At 37.2% G+C, this 19,878-nt stretch overlaps 1 long non-coding RNA gene across 1 annotated transcript; it reads left to right on the top strand.

Annotated features, from left to right (window-relative positions):
* The first annotated feature begins 1,694 nt into the window (after window positions 1-1,694).
* On the top strand, window positions 1,695-2,101 carry LOC118482803. The gene is made up of 2 exons (XR_004868859.1): window positions 1,695-1,737; window positions 1,813-2,101. It is a non-coding gene; the product is annotated as an uncharacterized LOC118482803 (long non-coding RNA).
* Window positions 2,102-19,878: the final 17,777 nt, after the last annotated feature.

The following is a 19,878-nucleotide window of genomic DNA, read 5'->3' as shown; positions in this document are numbered from 1 at the left end:
GAAAAGATAGATTGTTATGTACTTTTGATTTTAGTTTGTTCTGTGGGATGTTTTGATATACTTTTTCATTTCCCAAGTGTTCTATGATGCATAAGCTGAGCCTGTGAGGCTATGATGCATAAGCTGAGCCTGTGAGGCTATGATGCATAAGCTGAGCCTGTCGACTCTATGATGCATAAGCTGAGCTTTGTTCTTAATATGTCTGAACTGAAACTGTTAAGGCTATGATGCATAAGCTGAGCCTGTGAGGTTACATATGTGTTTCTTGTGCTTAAAACACTTGTACATCATGCTTTAAAGGTTGTTTAAGTTTAGTGGAAAATTACTCTTGTACATCATGCTTTAAAGCAGGGTTACATAACACAATAGACTGTGATGATGATTGTATTTTGAGGGTACATAGAAGATCCGAGTAGCATCTTGGCGGGGCAATATCCAGGTTGCATAGTTCTCACTTTGCAACCGTGTGTTGCAGCCATGGCTTTACCCGTAGTTGTGTTCATCTCTCAATTACATGTCTGAGTCTTTCAGTTGAGTGTAGTTGAGAGTTTGTAAAGTGTGAGTAGAGTGTAGATATCTCTGAATTATTTATAGAGACTGAAGCAAGCATGCTGTCTTTCAAGCATGGTGTCTTTCAAACAGTGTATGGAAGAGTGTTGATATATTATAGAGACTGCAGCAAGCAAGCTGTCTTTCACACAAAATTAAAGTGTTGCTTTTTCCTGAACTGAATTTAATTAGTTATACCTTTGGTTAACGACTGTCACGATCACTATTATTACAGAACAAGCTCACTCCGATCTTCTGGCAGCCGGAGAAAGTGTATCTGCTTGGAGAGTCTCGGAATCGGCTTTAGTGACGCTGAACGCTGCTTCATTAGAATAAAGGTTTTTATATTTGCAACTTGACAAAATGTGATTTATATTAAATTTATTTTAAGTTAATAGTGTACTGGTTATAACTAATATCAAATCTTTACTAATACTTGATTTCTTTTTATGATGGTTGACTTTGCGAGAACTAACGGAGCTTGTGTTCTTAATATGTCTGAACTGAAAGTGTTTGAGGCTATGATGCATAAGCTGAGTCTGTCAGGTTACATATTTGTTTCTTGTGCTTAAAACACGTGTACATCATGCTTTAAAGGTTGTTTAAGTTTAGTGGCAAATTACTCTTGTTGTGTACTCCGGATTTTGTGTTCTTAATCTGTCTGAACTGAAAGTGTTTGAGGCTGTGATGCGAAAGCTGAGCTTGTGTTCTTAATCTGTCTGAACTAAAAGTGTTGAGTCTATGATGCATAAGCTGAGCTTGTGTTCTTAATCTGTCTGAAGTAAAAGTGTTTTGAGGCTGTGATGCAAAAACTGAGCATGTGTAATCTATCTGAACTGAAAGTGTTTGAGGCTGTGATGCAAAAACTGAGCCTGTGCAAGGTTCGCTCGGTCCAACAACTCAAGCAAATGTTTTCTTTGCATTTTAGGGGGAACATGTGTGCTTCTCTCCCAGGGCATACAAAACACAGGTTATTGGCGGCAACCCGCCATATTTAACATATAAAAAAACTTTATATGTTAAATTTGGCGGGCTTCCGCCAACAACCTGTGTCTTGTATGCCCTGTGGAGAGAAGCACCCATCTTCCCCCTAAAAAACATAGAAAACATTTGCTTGAGTTGTTGGACCGAGCGAACCTTGGATAATGCGTCAAGGGAAACTATTGGTCGAGCGAGACATTTGTTCAGGTATCCTTATTTCATGATAAAATGATTATGAATAGCTGTGCATAAACTAATCGCAAGTTTGTTTGGTATATGCAGGGTAATAGGGAACAGCAGTGTTCAGCACTGTGTCATTCTTGCTTGGTGCCATCACCTCAGTTGTCTCTGGCTTACCATCCGTGTACTTTACTAAAATTTGATCGGTGCAGTGAGCATGCGAGCGCAACAAGTGCAGCCGCAGCGGCGCGGTGAGGGCAGCCGCAACGAGCGCAGCGGCATGGCTAATAAAAAAATAAAAAAACTGCCACCTCTAAGTAGATATGTATCAGAATGTACAAATTCATATTTATTGTTTTGTTTATGCGTTTAATCGTTTGATTAACGACTCGATTGATTTGTTTGTAACCATTTGTCTGTAAACGAACTTATTTATCTTACTTTAATTTTTGTATTAAGCATCATCTATCGCGCCTTTGCTGACTGACTTTTATACATCTTACAATATAGTAGTTAATGTTAGTTATTTGTGAATTTGTATCACAATTTGAACCAACAAAAGCCTAGGTAGTCCGTCTATTTCAGGTAACATAACTAGAATCAAACAATTTTCTTTGTTTTCTCCTGAGTCGCACAATAACCACCAAACGCCATCACGAAACCACCAATCGCCGCAAATCGCTGATTCTCGCCGCTGAAGAAGGCCTCAACCGACCATCACATTCTGCTACACTACCACCATCGTCGTCACAAGCCACATTGGAAACTACATCCCCGTAGATAGCCCTAAACTCACCAACCTAAGTGATACCACTCCCGCCGCATCGCGCGGGTAAGTGACTAGTATATATATATATATATCGACTAAAATAGATACGGACGCATAACTACTAGTATATTTGATTTCCAATTGTAGTTTGTAATAGATGCATATATATGAAAAAAAGAGTAAAAGTCGCAATGTAGGACGTTTTTGATCAAACTGTTTGTGTGATTGTGTATAAATAATTGTACTAAATTTTATTCTGCGATAACTAATACCTGATGAATGTTCACAATTCAGATATCGAACGAAGTAAATCAGAAAAAACCAGAATAATGAGAATAACGGAAACCAAATAGATAACAGTGCCATCCAACATACAGTAGTACAAGGAATTATAGATGCTATGCCTTATATTATCAAGACTGTTAAAGAAGTAGAAAATAATAAATCTGCAAGTAAACGTCAACACACTGAACCAAGTCACAGTGTGAATGATAACGGACCTATTATCCAAGCTCCAATTCCTAAATGAAGAAGAACCGCTTCTTACGGTTGTTCTTATAAAGAATTCTCGGCCTGCAAACCAATAGAATTCTCAGGCATTGAAGGAGCCATTGCAGTCTTACGTTGGATAGAAAAGACAGAAGCAGTCATAAAAATAAGTAAATGTGCAAATCAAGATAAGATTATGTTTGCTTCTAATCTTTTCAAAAATGCAGCCTTAGAATGGTGGAATACTATTCTCCAGTCTAAGGGAAGTGACAGAGTTTATAATATAGAATGGATCAACTTTAAGGAAATGGTTGAAAGAAAATCCTGTCCTCCTAATGAGAAGGAACAAATCGCCAATAAGTTCCTGAATCTCAAAATGACTGGAATAGACCGCAAAGGTTACACTACCATATTCTTCGAATATGCTAGGATAGTGCCAACCTTAGCCTCACCTGAACCCGTGTTAATCTCTCGTTATATTTGGGGATTAATTAGTGAAAGTAGACACGTAGTCAAGGCAGCTAGACCGCAAACCATAGAAGAAGCAGTAGAACTAGCCAATACCCTAACTGATGAATTGGTACGTACATAAGAGGAAAACCAGAGAAAGAACCTAGCTCAGAAACTTACCCAAGAATTTCAGTACCATGGAAGAGGTACAGGTTCTTCCTCTGCACCTTACTGCAAGACCTGTAAAAAGAAGCATTATGGGAAATGTGCAAGGTTTTGCAATTTTTGCAAGAAGCCAGGACATAAGGAAGAAGAATGTCGATTGAAACCTAACAACAGGATATGCTTCAATTGGGGAGAAACATGGCACATCAAACCGAACTGTCCGAAACTAGCTCTAGCCACAACCAACAAGACTAAGACAACTGAAGCACCTAAGAAAAATGCCAGGGCCTTTGTTCTGACCGTTGAGGAAGCCAAGATGATTCTGGATGTGATTGTCGGTACGTTCTTAGTTAATAACATATTTTCCAAAGTATTATTTGACTCTGGTGCAAACCAAAGTATTATCAATACTTCTTTTTACAAACTTCTTGACCAACCCTTAGCCAAACTCCAACAAGATTGTCTGGTAGAGACGGCAAACGGAGAATCCGTTAAGATAAGTGAAATCTTGCAGGGAGCAAGAATAGAAATCCTGAACCATCATTTCTTTATAACCTTTACCCAATGAATCTGGCTGGATTCGATGTTGTATTAGGAATGGATTGGTTGTAGTTAATCATGCCAGTATTCTATGTGATCAAAAGATAGTTGTTAGGATCTGAGTTTCTTATGATTGTGCTCGTCTGATAATTATGAAAATGAATTAGTATTATTGCAGCGGAATTAGAATGGAACAAACTTTCAACACACAATTAAATGAGAGAATTGCTTTCAACACACATGTTTGACATGAAATCGAATGATTATATTTATTACAATATTCAATCACAATGCATGCATGCAATACACTCTCCCCCTCAGCCTGAGCTCACACTGGTTTGTTCGTACAGAATGACTTGGTGAAGAAAGAGCTAATAAAACAGTACATGGTACTGTTCTATTTATAGTACGGAACAAACCACTGAAGCATCTTTGCTGATATCAATATGAAAGTGACATCTAACCTCCTAACAACCTCTAAATACTGACCTATACAAACACTGCTTTCTAAACACTGATTACAAATACAATATAAAGAGATAAGCCAACTACTGCTTCTCATCCCACTGTTATACAACTAGCAGTGCTTTGTGTCTTCAGCAGTACTTGAACCATGACAGTAGATTGAGCATCAGTGCTTGAACTTCAACAGTCTTTAGCTCTCATCAGTTGTTGAAGATCAGCAGTTGTTGTAGAAGAACAATAGATGGAGGTCATCAGATGTTAGGGCCACTTCCAAGGGGAAAGACTGATGCAAACAACTACTTATTCTGAATCCACTGATCTGATCCTGTTTTGGCTTTAATCAACTGTTCCTTTGTAGGGTTCAATCCCAACAATCTCCCCTTGGAACAGATGATGCCAAAACCCTTCATTATTTTGGATTTTTATTGCCTCATCAAAAATTCCCTAACTTGTCCTTTGAATTGTAATTCAAAGTCCATGGAAATTTGTATCCTCCTCATCCCTACACACTGGAAGCTCAAGGAGATCCTGTAGATCTTCAACACCCAGGCCAAGTGCTTGTTCCCTTGATATGTGCTTCACCTCTCCATTGGATCTGAGCAGAGTCAATACATGGGTCTTTTGATCAGACTTTGTTAGGACCGGTTTTGACTCCGAAACGATTGCGAACCGAATGTGTGACGTGCGGAATCCGTACACGAACATGACCGAACACACGAGATGTAATATAACTGTGATTCTATTAGAAATCTGAAAACGTACAGCACCTTGAATCAAGTACAACGAACTTTCTCTCTCTTGACTCTCTCTCTAGCCTTTAGCTCTCCAACTCTTCAAAATGGCAAAAGTCTCTAACTCTAACCCTAACTCTTCTATTTATAGGCCAAGGCTTATAAGAGCTTTCCTCTTATTTAGAATATTGCCACCTTACCCTTTCTATCTAATTATAATAATATAAGGCTAGAATTAAACTGTTTCTGCTACGACTCGTATTGGCGGAGGCGATAGACATTACTGCACCAACAGACTCCCCCTTGGATATTGCAGCAGTCAATCCGTAGCATCTTGTCTTACTCTCTCTCTCTCTCTCTCTTTGAGTCTTTTGAAGCTTTAACACGTTTTCATCAACGTAGACTCCCTCTTGCTTGAACAGAATCCTCGTGGATCTATCTTCAGCTTCAGCTCCCCCTTTCTATAGACTCTTTTCTTCATCAAGCTCCCCCTTTCGTCAAGCTTCCGTGCTTTTGGGATTGACACCTTGCTTTCCGGATACAAGCTCCTTCAGGATAGTTTCCTGGCACCTTGAATGCACGTTTCCTCTTGCATTGAGCTCGTCTTCAGACTCCCCCTTAGATTCGGCTGTCGGGATCGTAGTCTGGAATAACATCTGCAATCCTCAAACATTTATAAGTACAAACATTTTAAACATTCAATTGTCCAAGAATTGTAACCTGGCTCTATTAAGCTTTCTAAATCAAGATCCTGGTTTTAATATAATAATATGAATATATCCAGAAATACTTGATTCTCTTCCCCTATCAACAATCTTCGTAAATTTGGCAATTTTAGCGAACATGATCTGAAACTGGCTCTTTTCAATAGATTATAACCATTTAAGCATCCAAATCCCTCACAGTAAATCATCCAAGTCCAACTTAATGACCTTGGAGATATCACAAACTGTTTTTGATTTTTGATTTTAAAAACTTCACGTTTCAAATTAATGAATTTTTTTTTATTTTTCAGAAACACGATCAGCGTACTTAGATTTTGAAACTCAGTTCTCAGACATCGATTGTCGAAAATAAAGCAGAAATCAAAATCTTTTTGTATTTTTCTGAAACATAAAACAGTAAAGAAATATTTAGAAACATATTTACAGACAATATTTTTGTTTGAGTTTGCGTCAGAGGATCATATCAGTTTATGACAAATCACTAGTACCGTTGAGCTTTAAACACTTTAAGTTCTAAACGATTCACTTAGATTGTCAGTATACTGATCCACTTAAATTTTCACACAAAGTTCAATTGATTCGAGATACACAATTAGTGTTTTAAGGACTTAACTGTCACACCCTGACTTTTGCGGAAGCGTGATTATTGGTGTGACTTCTTAATACCATTGCATGTGATCATAACAACACTATATGATAAAACCAGTAGATTTACAACCATTAATTTAAGTTTATAAGTAGTACAACATAATTGTCTGAAATGACGAGACCAAATTCAAGTTACCAACCATAACATGTTTTAAGGAGTTCAAAAAAAGACTCAACAAAAGATTTTAAAACAACCCCGAGTTTAGGACCACGTATCCCGTCCAGGATTAAGATACGCCTCCTAAGCCCTAATGATTTGGATGACATCTTTATTCACAACGCAGCTTAAAAACTCCAATGCCCGCCAGATCCATTTACTAATTCCCTGAAATACATGTAGTTTGAAAAATCAACAAAAGTTGAGCGAGTTCATGTGTAAGTGAGTATGTATAAACCTTTGTAAAAATGTCTGTATGTATGAAAATCCCTGGTATGTAGCAATAAGGAAAAACCATCATTGGGTTGCAAAGCCAATGATAAGTCTGAAGTGATGCAGGAAGACTCAAACCTAGCGGATTTGTGCGTCAGGCACTTAGTCAACTCATGGTCCACTCAGCGGACTCAGGAGTGGGGCTCGCTACACCCAAATAGATCTATCACTAATGTCCCTCGGTCCTACAACGAGGATTAATGGCCTTAAGTGTCATGCCCACCACTCACATGTTCGCGTAATAAAAACCCTCCTTAAGCTAACCATACCATGTAAATAAATGTCTGTAATGTCTGTAAATGTCTGTAAATGTATGTAACATGTATTTCACCCCCGAGGTGTAAAACTGAAAATAGTTAAGAGAAAAGGGGGAACATGAACTCACAGTATTGCGTCTTCGGTACTCGTAACCCAAATATCTTCAGCAAACACGACTACCTACAATGGTCTAACGTCTATTAGACAAACGGGTCGTGCCTTGTCTTAGTATTTATGTCTTTGGGTTACGTTTCTTATATTATTTTCGTGTGATAATTATTTGTCAAAATAATTTGTATTTCAACTTAATCATATGTCGTGTTGGAATATTTGTTCATTCCATATTCTAGTATCAATACTTCTAAAGTATCTTATATACGCGTTTCCTTCCCAAGGATGGGATGTCCGAAATATATTTTTAAGTCCCTTTTAGAGAATATATATTTAACCATATTCGTGTATGAAACCAACCTCCGATACTTTGTATTTTGTGATAAATACTATGACGAGTTTTATTTTTGAAAACAAAATCTAAATTATACTAGTAAACATCCGTCTCAAAAATATTTATTAAGTGTTAGGATTTTCGGAAAATTTCGTCATAGTCTCCTTTGTAAACGGAGGTGTCCATGCTTAAATAGCATATCATTTTCTTTTACATATACCCCGTAGTTCATTTTCAATAACCAAACCGACATATAGACATACAAAGCCTTACTTTATTTCAGCTTAATCACTCAAAACCAGACTGTTTTCAAGGATTTTTATAAAATAGTTAGCCTTTTCTAAAAATTAGCAAATTTTTACAGAATGTCACATATGTTCCAAAATTTATTGTGTAAAAATATCAAAGTCCAGTTCGTTACTCATATTTTATAGAAAATCATTTTCTCGACTGCAATCAGATTTGTTACTTTCTGATTGCAGTTTACGGAAATATTCACTAAAAATTAACCGTAAGTCCGTTTGACGAAATTCCAGTTGGAGGGTCGTCCTGACAACAATGTCCATCTACTGTAAAAATTTCATGAGTCGGTTTTACTCAGGCTTCAGGTTATGACTTCGAAAACAACACACTTTTTCTGCAGTAAAAATGCAGCTTGAGCTGCTGTCCAAAAATAGTCTTTTAAAAATAGTAAACGGTCTCAAAAAATTACGATTCCAGTGCCATTTGTTTAGTTATTCCAAAATACTCATTTTAGCCTTCAGAAAATCCGTTTTTCGATTTAAAATGATCCCGTTACAGCCTGTTGAAGTTGGCTGGAAATCCAACTCAGCAAGCTGTTTACATTGTAGAAGTGACTAAAAACGCGTAAACAAGGACCCTAACCATGGTTTATTGATGAACAAATGTTAAAACTTCAATCATGCTTTAATCAACCCTAAACCATCCAGATTTCAACTTCACACAACCCTTTTATCTTTGGTTTTTATGCAGAATTTCAAGTTCAACATTTTAGTGTTTTGGCTTTTGTGTGTCATGAACATTCAAACAAAACATAACAAGAACAAGATGGAACAAGGGTGTGAAGGGACTTACTACTAGCACAAGGCTAGGGTAACAATCTTAGGACAAAGATGATGGTGAAATGTTAGTGACAAAGGCTTGAATCAAGCTTCCTTGAAAACCCTTCAATCTTGCACTTCTATGGAGGAATCCTCAATCTTTGAATGAGAGCTTTTGGAGAAGAAAATGGAGATGGTGAAGGAATGTGGTGGTGAAATCGGTTATGGAGAGGGGGGGGGGGGAGTGTGAGCCGAAATTAAGAGGGAGGAGAGAGGTTGAGTGTGGTTGAAATGATTCCCTTGCACTCCATTGGCCCTTTTGTGATCATGATTATATCTTGGCAATTACAACAAATAAAGGAGGCCCAATCATGTTTAAAGGGAATATCTAGTGGAGATTTAGTGATGATGATGGTGGGTCCCATATGTGGGCCAAAATTTATGAGGGGGGGGGGGGGTTAAGTGTAAAATTTGATAGCTAGGAGGTAAATAATTAGGAGGTTAAGGGTATTTTCTAGAATAGTGGGTGTATGTCATGTTTACACGGTGTATGGGGATTTTTGTGACCATAATTAATTTAAAATGATAAAATAATATTTCTGACAATATTTTCATGTCTCGGGTAATGTCTGGTTGTTCGGTTTCGTATCATTCCGTTAAAGCGTTTAATTGTCCCGTATAGCGTCTTTTGTGCATCTTTTTGTAACGAAGTTAATTCCAACACTTAGGAAAGTGTCCAGGACCATTTAGTCAATACTCTGTATAATATGAGTGTGTTAAAAGCTGAATTGTTACTAAAATGCGGAATTCTGTAATTAAATTGCGTTTTAGGCACTTTCCGGCACTCAAACTATCACCTAGTGACATAGTCTCATGGTCCTCACTTCCCTACACTCCATACTGGTGTAGTGTTTTATCCCTGGCCCATACTGGCCTAAAAATAGTCTGTCTAAGTGCTGGCATTATCAGCATGTGTCTGAGTTATTCGCTCATTGTACTAACTGTGCTTTGTGCATCAGGTTTGTCACTAAGAGTCTGTATGAAATAATTGAAGTGACTGTATGTATAGAATGCACATGTATGTATATAACATAAATCAGTAAGCAGTTTAAAGCGTCAGATGTAATCAAGCACAGTCGTCAAGCACATAATTAGAGTTAATTAATTTGTACAGTACCTGCAATTGTGAGGGTTGTCACATTAACTTATTCGCGTGTCCCACCTCAGAATATACTCCCGTATCAAAATTCCCTAGATTCAGTCTTACAGGTGAGTATACCAATCTGATATCTGTTCTCTGGGTTAGTGCGAGACCTTGAAAGCTCAGGTATGAACTTCCGTTCAGTCAAAGAGATGAAGGCTCGACTTTAGGTGTGTTCCCTTTAAGGAATCTTTTATTCAACTACAATTGATTTATATCTTTGGATATTTTCCAATTTTTATGCAGAGGGTAAGCTTTTAAAAGCGCGTAAAGTATTATACGAGGTCTAGGCCATTGCTTCCGCAAAATCAGAAGACCAGGTATAATACCGCAGATATCAAACAGTATAAAGACCAAGTATCTCAGAATCAGGCAATCTCTCAAACAAGATTTCGGGGGTTACCCATATATCCAGAGATGTTCCCCACGAGATAAGTAAAGTATTGATATTTAGGTTTATATCTCGAAAACAATCTACTAAGCGTGTTAAAACCTGATAACATATCATTAGTTAGACCGTTTATCAAAATTAACATTCCATTTCTTTAGCGTACTGTGATTGTCTACTGATGTACTATCATTTTCTCTTTTTACACAAAAACTCTTTTTCATTTTCTCATGTTTTTGTCGTTTTTCAATATTTTTCAATTCAAAATGAGTTTTGTGCTTTTTCAATTTTTCTAATGTTTTTGTATTTTCAAAATTTTTACTCCCCCCTAAAATCCAAAACATTTAAAGAAAATTTGACAAACCAATGTAGATAGCTTTGTCTCGCCATCCATTTTCTGCTTTTCATGCTCTGTTTTGCAGAAAATATAATGTACCCCCATGATTTACAACACATTGATATTTTACAGTTTGAAAACCTTTTTTCAATCTTGTGAAATTAATCATATTTGTTCCGCCGTGAGGGTTTCGGCATATTCACTTAACAAATTTTTGAATTTTAGAATTTTTGACAAATTTAAAAACAAACATATTTTTGATTATTTTTTTCAATTTTTTGACAAAATAAAAACATATTTTTTGTTTTTAAATTTTTCAATTTTTAGGGTTTTTGAAATATAGTTTATTTATATACAGAAATCAAACAAACTCCCTATTTTTAGTTGCAGGGTTCAGCAGCCTCTTCCTCTCGTGCCAGGCTGCTCCCACAATCCTCTTGATGACATTCAGTTGTCTTCGGAAGCACCTGCACATTCACAGTTAATTCAGTTACTTGAACAATTTAGCCCAGTTCTGTTTGACCTTAGGCATTTCAACACAATATACTTCATTCAACTTCGGAAAATCTTTGTCATTCTGTACAAACACTTTGTCAATTTTTACTTCAACTTTTTCATCGTTTTACCGAAGTCACTTGTTTCTTAACACTCCATGTTTGACCTTTAGGAGTACCTCGTTTGTAAAAATGTGACTCTTTTTGAACATTTTGATTTTGAACAACAGTTGGTTTCCAAAACTCATTTGGTTTTGTTGCATCGACAGTTGTTTTCCAACTTTGTGTTGTTCTAAATCTGGGTGTGTGAGAATTCCAAGTCTGTCTAGAATCGAACCTATTCGGGTTTGATCTGCAAGTTTGATTCGAAGCAAACTTGTTTGTGTTGTACCTCCAAGTTTGTTTGGAATCAAATCTGGTTAACCTTTGTTTCACATTCTCAGATTTCTGTCTTTCAATATCATCAGATTTCTTTTTCAACTCAACATCAACAGGTTTCAGATTTGGACACTTGCGAGCAAGATGTCCTGTCTGATCACATTTGAAACATGTTCTCTTTGAGACATCTTTGACCTGTTGTTGTTGCTTTTTCTGAGCATAGAACTCTTCATTAGACTGTCGCCTAAATTGGAGTTCTTTCTCTTCTTCTGAACTTGTTCCGTGAACAAAATTTATTTTTGCCTGATAATTTGGTGTTTCATTTTTCTTCCAATTTTGTTTCTTTTTATAATCTAAACCAGCCTTCATGTTTTTCTTCTTGAAACCAGGTTTGTTATAAAAAGTTTTGTGACACTTTCTAGCAAACTTTGGAATTTCAGACTTTTCAATCTCAACCATTTTAAAAACTTTGTCAATCTTTTCTGAAATCACATTCTGAATCGGGAATACAATATCTAAGAATAATTTGTCTGATCCAATCATGGTATAAACCAATCCTTTTGAATCATCATTCAAATTTTTCTCAGATTTTGAGTTTTTTAGATATTCTTCATGAAAACTACCTTCATTTCCATCCCGTGATTCAGATTTACCTTTATCAACTGACTCTTCTTTCAACACACTTTCAACGACCTTACCTACCACCTCTTAATCACTTGAATCATCAGATTTGGAATAGGTTACGTCAATGTTATCTGGCAATTGATCGACCATGTTGAAAGCTTTTTCGACCTTCTCATCATCATAAAATGCAAACTTTTCCGGTGGTGGAACTTGATGAAACTCTGAGCCAATACCTTTCTTGTTTTGCTCAGAATCTTTACCATCCGGTTTTAGATTGAAAATTCTTTCAAGAACATATGATGATGCATGATAACTATGTAACTTGTTGTTATCCTGTTCTAAATCAGCTATTTGACGCTTTAGCTTAGCAACATCCTCAATGTAAGAATTGACAACTTGTTGCTTTATTGAACAGAACAGTATTTCAATCTGGATTGAACAAGTTTCATTTGACTCTTCACATTTTCATATGACTCTTTTGTAATGTGATAAACCAATTTTATTGAATCGTACTCCTTTTTCATTTCTTGAAAAGCATTTTCTTTTTGTAAACGTTCATCTGTCATTTTTGAAACCTTTTCTTTTAAAATTTCATTTTCTTTTTCTAAACTCTTGCATTTTTGTGTAAGTTTTTCGTCATTATCTTTTAAAATCTTTTCATTTTCTAACATATCTTTCCATTTTTCTTTGAAAACTTCTTTGATTTTAGTAAACTCAAGATCTCTTGTTCTGAATTTTTCATCTTTTTCAGTACAAGCACTGCATGTTTCTATGCATTTCTTGCACTATTCAACATTTTTGTTTACGACTTCAGAATCAGATTTTACCTTAGTGATTGGCACCTCGACTTTTGCTTCTGTCTGTGCCTGATCAGTTTCACTCTTCATTTCTTTCTCACCAATACCAGCACCATCATTCACTTCTTCTTCTTCTTTCTTCTTGTCTTCCTCAACAGCCTTTTGTTTTTCAGTAGCAGCTTCTTTCACAACTTTTTCTTCTACCTTCTCTTCCTCAGCAATCTTCACATCTTCTTCTTTAATAGCTTCAACTTCGACTTCCTCAGCAACTTTCTTCAAATCATCAACCAAATTTTCAACATTCTTTTCATTCTTTCGTCATCCCTCTTTTTCAAACTCGCGGTCATCACGTCACGAATTATCTTGTCCAGCCTTTTCAAATAAGTTTTATCTTTCACAACATTCGAATAGTATTCACCGGACAGAGGAATTACTGCAAGAACATCATTGAAAACCACTTCTTTTCTGTGAACGACAGGATCACCATTTCTGTTGACATAGCAATCTCTCTTCTTGTCGTATCTTCTACAATACTTTGCATCTTCGTATTCTTCTTGCATTTTCTCAATCATGCATCCTACAAAGAATCTTTCTCTTTCGGTTTTCTCACTCAGAATTTCTTCTCGACTTCTTTCCTTGATTTCAGCAACAAAAGCATTATGTTTGTTCAATGCTTCCCATTTGGCTTTTGCTTTGAATCGTTCATCAACAATATCATTTACTGGAAGAACTTCACTCCAGTCAAACCCTTCGACATCTTGAATGACTGCACAAGCTCTTGACTTCTCTTTGGGATTATTTTCAATCAGTTTCGGCTCTTCTTTGCTACGGTGGTAAATCGCCTTTCGATAATAATCATCATTGAAAGGTTTCTTAGTTTCGTCAACTTCAGAGTTTTTGCATTCTCTTTTGAAATGACCTTTTTGCTTACATCTGAAGCAGGTCACTTTGGATTTGTCGAATCCCAGCTTTATTGACGGACCACCTATTGACTGCTTCCCAGTAATCTCCATATATCTCTGAGCTCTTCGAATGCAACTTGCTAAACACCAGCGTATGTCAATGAGTTCCATTTCTGCTGGGTCGATCTGGTCGTAGTCTTCCTTTGTCAGTTCTAAATTTCCTATTTTCCCAGACACTAGACCTTTGTATGACTCGAACACAGATGCCAGAAAACTCATTTGTTGTTTTGCTGCATTGATGCTCATAGCCGGAGAATTTTTTAATTTCAAAGCAATGTTGCAGAGAACTTCTTCAGATTCTTCAGGACTTGCTTTTGAAGAAGATGAATGATATCCTGGATTGTAGCTTGATGAGCTTTTCTGTGGTTCTTTTGACTTTTCAGTGTTGAATCCAGTCTTTGGTGATTCACCAACTTTCACCGAAGGTGTGCTACCTTTGTAATAAAGACCGACATTTTGATGATGCGAAGAACCGCTCATCTTGCTTTGCTTTTGTAGCTCAAGCTCATAACTTTCTATCTTTTCTATCAAAACATCAAGAGTAATTGAATCATATAAAACATCATTTTTCAAGATAAACACAAACGTTTGCCACTGATCGGCTCGTGGTAACGCTTCTATGATTTTATCAATTATTTCCTCTCTCGTTTTCACAATCTCAAACCTTTCAAGTTCAATTTTTAAATGACAAAAACGTTCAATCATTTGCCTTACTGACTCTCCCTTTAAGCTATCAAACAAATCAAATTCCTTTTTTAGTAAAGCAATTTTGTTCTTTTTAATTTGTTTGCCTCCTTCAGCTTTAACCATTAAAGCTTCCCAAACCGATTTTGATGACCCATCATGATTTAACAAAGAAAATATATCATCTCGGATAGATTGTTGAATCAATGAGATCATCTTCTGCTCATATGATAATTTCCGTTTGTCTTCATCGGAAAGATCATTGAGATGGATCTCTTCTTTCTTGTCACTGATCGGTCGACTGTATCCAAACTCTAAGCAAAACCAGCTCTCGTGAGCGTATGCCTTGGTCCAGTTCAGGAATCTTTCTTTCCACCAAGTGTAATCCTCTATATTCTCAAGCTTAGGTGGTTTCAAATAGGTTCCATAGAAGTTATCATGTTTTATGTTATCATTGATTGTTTTTGTTATTGATACCACTTGTTAGGACCGGTTTTGACTCCGAAACGATCGCGAACCGAACGTGTGACGTGCGGAATCCATACACGAACGTGACCGAACACACGAGATGTAATATAAATGTGATTCTATTAGAAATCTGAAAACGTACAGCACCTTGAATCACGTACAACAAACTTTCTCTCTCTAGACTCTCTCTCTAGCCTTTAGTTCCCCAACTCTTCAAAATGGCAAAAGTCTCTAACTCTAACCCTAACTCTTCTATTTATAGGCCAAGGCTTATAAGAGCTTTCCTCTTATTTACAATATTGCCAATTATAACAATATAAGGCTAGAATTAAACTGTTTCTGCTACGACTCATATTGACGGAGGCGATAGACATTACTACACCAACAGACTTCCACTTTAGTATTTTCGAATCCAATGGGTTTCTTGGGAGAGTTTTTATTGATGATGAGTTTGGAGATTGAGGCCTGGTGATGATAACTTTGGCAAGGTCTTGAGATTGAGTTGATCCTTGTTTTTCTGCCATAACTGTCTGAAGAACCATCTTCATGATATATTCTTCTGAAACTTGGTCTTCTTTTGATACTGTTGTATCCATCTGCTTTTGTTTCCTATTTGATAAAGGTATGGCAGCAGGTGGAACAGTGGGTTTCCTGATGGGTAACTTTTGTGGCTTGACTGGAACCACTGTTTCAGGATAGTTAGGCTTTTAAGGAGCAGTGGGATCTCTCTTCCTCAACTCTTCCAAACTTTTGTAGCTGGCTAACACTTTCTCCTCTGTCCACCTTGTGACCTGGTTCCTTGACCCATAATCAGCAGCAAATAGTTCTTCTTTCATTCTTTTCAGCCTTAGGGTCCTTTCTGGTACATTTTTCTTGTACTTGGCCAATACTGGAGGAGTTTGCTTTACCTTTTCCTTAAGCATCTTTTGTATTCTGGCTATCTCTTCTTGTAGTTCACTGATAGTCCATTCTTTGTATTGATGCTTATCTGCTCTGTACTTTTTGTATGCCATGATGTACTCAAGGTAGTCTTGCCTCATACTTTCATCATCTTTTTTAGACAGTTTTTTGGCAAAGATCTTTTGAGAACTGTTCTAAAGTTCTGACCTTGGTGAGCAGGTATTGCAAATTTCTCTGAATCTCTTTATCAGACTTTCCCTCTGTATCTCTTTTCGATATATCCTCTACTTGTTGGGCTTTTATCTTGAGATATTCTTCTATGTTTCTTGGGAAAGGATAACCTTGAATGGAAGGAAGTTTCCTTTTTGCAGGGTCATCTTCAGAGTAAAATGATTTTATCTCCTCCCTAACTGCAGGAAGATCCAATGGGTATTGTAATCCCACCGGAACAAGAGTAGTGTTTGGATTTAGAACTTGAGCTGAAGATAATGGAACAGGGTTTGGAATAGGGACAAGGGACAGTGGTTGTGTAGATGTTGGAGTTGGGTTGTCTTCTTCCAGCACACAATGTTGGTTACCCTTCTCCTTTTGAGCTTAGGAGAGGTTGGTAGTGGATTTGTGGATTGAGTGGTGGTGATTGAGATGGTAGGTATCTGACTAACAATTGTTGAAACAACTGGTGTTTCAACCACTGTTGTCACTACAACAGTTGATGTGTCAACTGTTGTCTTCTGCTTTTTGGCAGGTGGTGTTTGTGGTGGTAAGGTTGAAACACCTGCAGTACCAACAACTGTTGATACAACAGGTGTCTTAACATCTGTTGGTTTGGAGGTTTGATGAGAGGAACTTTTGGGGGTTTGAGGGGTGTGTTTTGTGACTTTGGAAGGTGTGGTTATGGGTTGCCTTAATTTTCTAGTAGGTTGTCTTCTTTTCGGCTTAGGATTTTCCTGCTCATCCTTAGGCTCAGAAGTACCCTACTCTTCCTTTTCCATCAAAGCTTTCTTCTCCTGCTCAAACCTTTTAGACCCTTTATCTCCATAGTCTCTTTCATACCTGTTTTTGCTGCAGCAAGGGCATTTTGAGTCTCATCAACCTTTTTGGAACCATCTGGCTTAGGGATTTCCACAACCAGCTTAGACAGTGGATCTGGTTTAATGTATAGTCCATCTTCATATCCCTTCTTCTTTTTCTCCCCCTTTTTGGCATCATTAGAAGGATTTTCAACAAATATGATTGAAGGAGGAGCAGTGCCAGTGGTTTGTAACAAATGGGCCTTAATTGCCTTGATATCTGCTTGTGTATCCCTGAACCTAGCTTCCATCAAATTTATGATAATTTGAATCTGAACTTCATGTTGTTATCAGCATATTGTCTTTGTTGATGAAGCATAGGTTGAAATAGATTCCAGAGCTTAGCAGGAGATGTAGCAGCTGTTGCAGATGTTGCAGCAGTGGGTGTAGCCTTTTGAGCTTGTAACAACTGTTGCAGCATGGTTTTGATTTCTGCAACAGATGTATCAAGTTTATCAACCCTCTCCGTCAATTCTCTGTATTTTAAACCATCACCCAAGTTAATGGGATCATCTGATTTCCCACCAGTGGTGGTTGTATCAGTGGTTGTCTTAGGGAAAGTTTCCCAGAAATCATCCACTGATGCCCCTTTTTCTTGGTACTGGGGATTTCTTTCTTCAGCAGAGGTTACCATTCTAAGCTCACCAGTGAATATTGGGTATACACCAGTGATTAGGATAGTTCCCAAAGAAGAAATTGCCTTCAAGGGAGTCTGACTTATGAAACTATTGTCCAAGTGTAAACCAGTGGGTCCAACACTTGTAGTAGCTGCTCCACTTGAACTACTGACAGGAATTACTTGTAATTCCTGCAGTGTAGCCTCCTCAGCTGTTGGTGGGTTAAGACTCAGTCATTTGTTGGGGTATATTCTCATTAACAGGTGATTGAGAAGAACTGATTTCTGTCTGGGCTAAATCAAGTGCATCCAACAGAGGTTTTATTGTGGGTGGAATTTGTGCAGTGAGGATAGGGGTAGAAAGAGAATTTGCCCTGGGAGGTGGGCTGTGGATGATGGAATCAAGTGATTCCAGAGCATCATAATGTGGTATCCCTGTTCTTACAACCTGATCTTTTTGAGAAGATGCATGAGGAGTTTTAGGCTCAGGTTGAGATCTTTCTTCCAACTTCTATGAGGAAGTAGCAGCAGTGGTTATTGGTGACTTTGGTGTTGTCACTGGTATAATCTCTGGGATCTCATCTTCCAGAGATACCTTTTTAGTAGGTTTGGGGGGCTTTTGGATATTTTCTTTTTAGGTCTTTTGGTGATTTTAGGTGTGGGTTTCATAGCAGTGCTTGTGCTGCTGTGATCACCTTGAGCAGTGGGCTCAACATCAAATGCCTGAGGAGCAGTGGTTGCTGCTAAATTCTGCTCAGGAACCTTTGTTTGTGTTTTTGAAGGTTTTGACAGCCTTGTAAATGTTTCAGATGATAGGTTGTTTATTTGAATAGGGTTTCCCTGGATAAGCACATGTGCATTATCCTTTGAAAATTTCTTTTGTAAGTAAAAACTTAGAAATCTGGGAAACAATAAAAATGATTTCTTATTACCATTTTTCACCATATCATTGAAAAATTCCTGGGAGTAGTTAAAGTTTTCCTCAGACATGATAGCATAACCCAGATATTGAATTTTCAATGGTATTTCATTAAAAGCTGTTGTTTTATTTGACATACACATGAGAAGGTTGTTTTAATGGCTTCATTGCACGTCAACAAAGTTTTGTACTTTGAAGATGAGAGTGCATCAATAACAGAGTGAAAATCAGTGTTTTGACTTGTTTTTGCAAGTGTACACAGGTAGTTATGTGGAGTTTTGAATGGAAGAGCCATTGCGATTTGAAGGTAGTTAAGAACGGATGAAGAAGATGAGTGATTTAAGAGAATTTGGATGATAACTTATTTTGAAGGAATTTTGGATTTGATTCGATAGTGAAAACCCTGTTTGGGGTTTTGATCAGGGTTTTATAGGTGGAAAAAGCGAATGCTAATGTGGAGGCGGTTACAAAAGATCTGACCACTGAGTACTGTCCATGTGCCAACCTCTGATGAATAATGGATGACAGTTGTTTAGGAAACCACTGATGGAGTAATATCTGTGGTTTGCAACGGTTAAAATGAAACAGTGGCTGACTTTAAGCTGTCAGTGGATAGTCTATCAGTAGATTAAAACACTGAGGTTTGACAACAGTGATTAACCAAGAAATGAGAGAACAGAGGTTGACTTTCAGCAGTGGACAACATTCAGCAAAACAGATGTTTGAAACAAAACAGTGGTTATGGCAGACTTTTAAGGATTAACAAAATTTTTCATTTTTAACTATTTTTAAGGATGAAATTTTGATTTTCTGAAAACATTTTAATGCTTTTATTCATAGAAAAACAGGATTTTGCCTGTTATTCCATGTTCAGCATGCCAATCCTAGAGATCAAGCTTTCAAAGGTAGATGTGTCTAAAGCTTTTGTTAGCACATCTGCCAGCTGATCTTTGGTATGAATATGATGTAGAGAAATCAAACCTTTTTCATAGCAATCCCTCACAAAGTGATGTCTGATGTCAATGTGTTTGGTGGTTGAATGTGAAACTGGATTTTTGATGATATTTTCTGCTGCCTAACTGTCCAACATGAGAGGTATCCTTAAGGCAGTGATACCAAAATCCAACAGTTGATTTTGAAGCCATAACAGTTGG

This window comes from Helianthus annuus, chromosome 10 (assembly GCF_002127325.2).
Source record: "Helianthus annuus cultivar XRQ/B chromosome 10, HanXRQr2.0-SUNRISE, whole genome shotgun sequence".
NCBI classification, from domain to species: domain Eukaryota; kingdom Viridiplantae; phylum Streptophyta; class Magnoliopsida; order Asterales; family Asteraceae; genus Helianthus; species Helianthus annuus.
The sequence above is the reverse complement of the archived record's forward strand: the minus strand, read 5'-3'. Positions and strand labels throughout refer to the sequence as shown.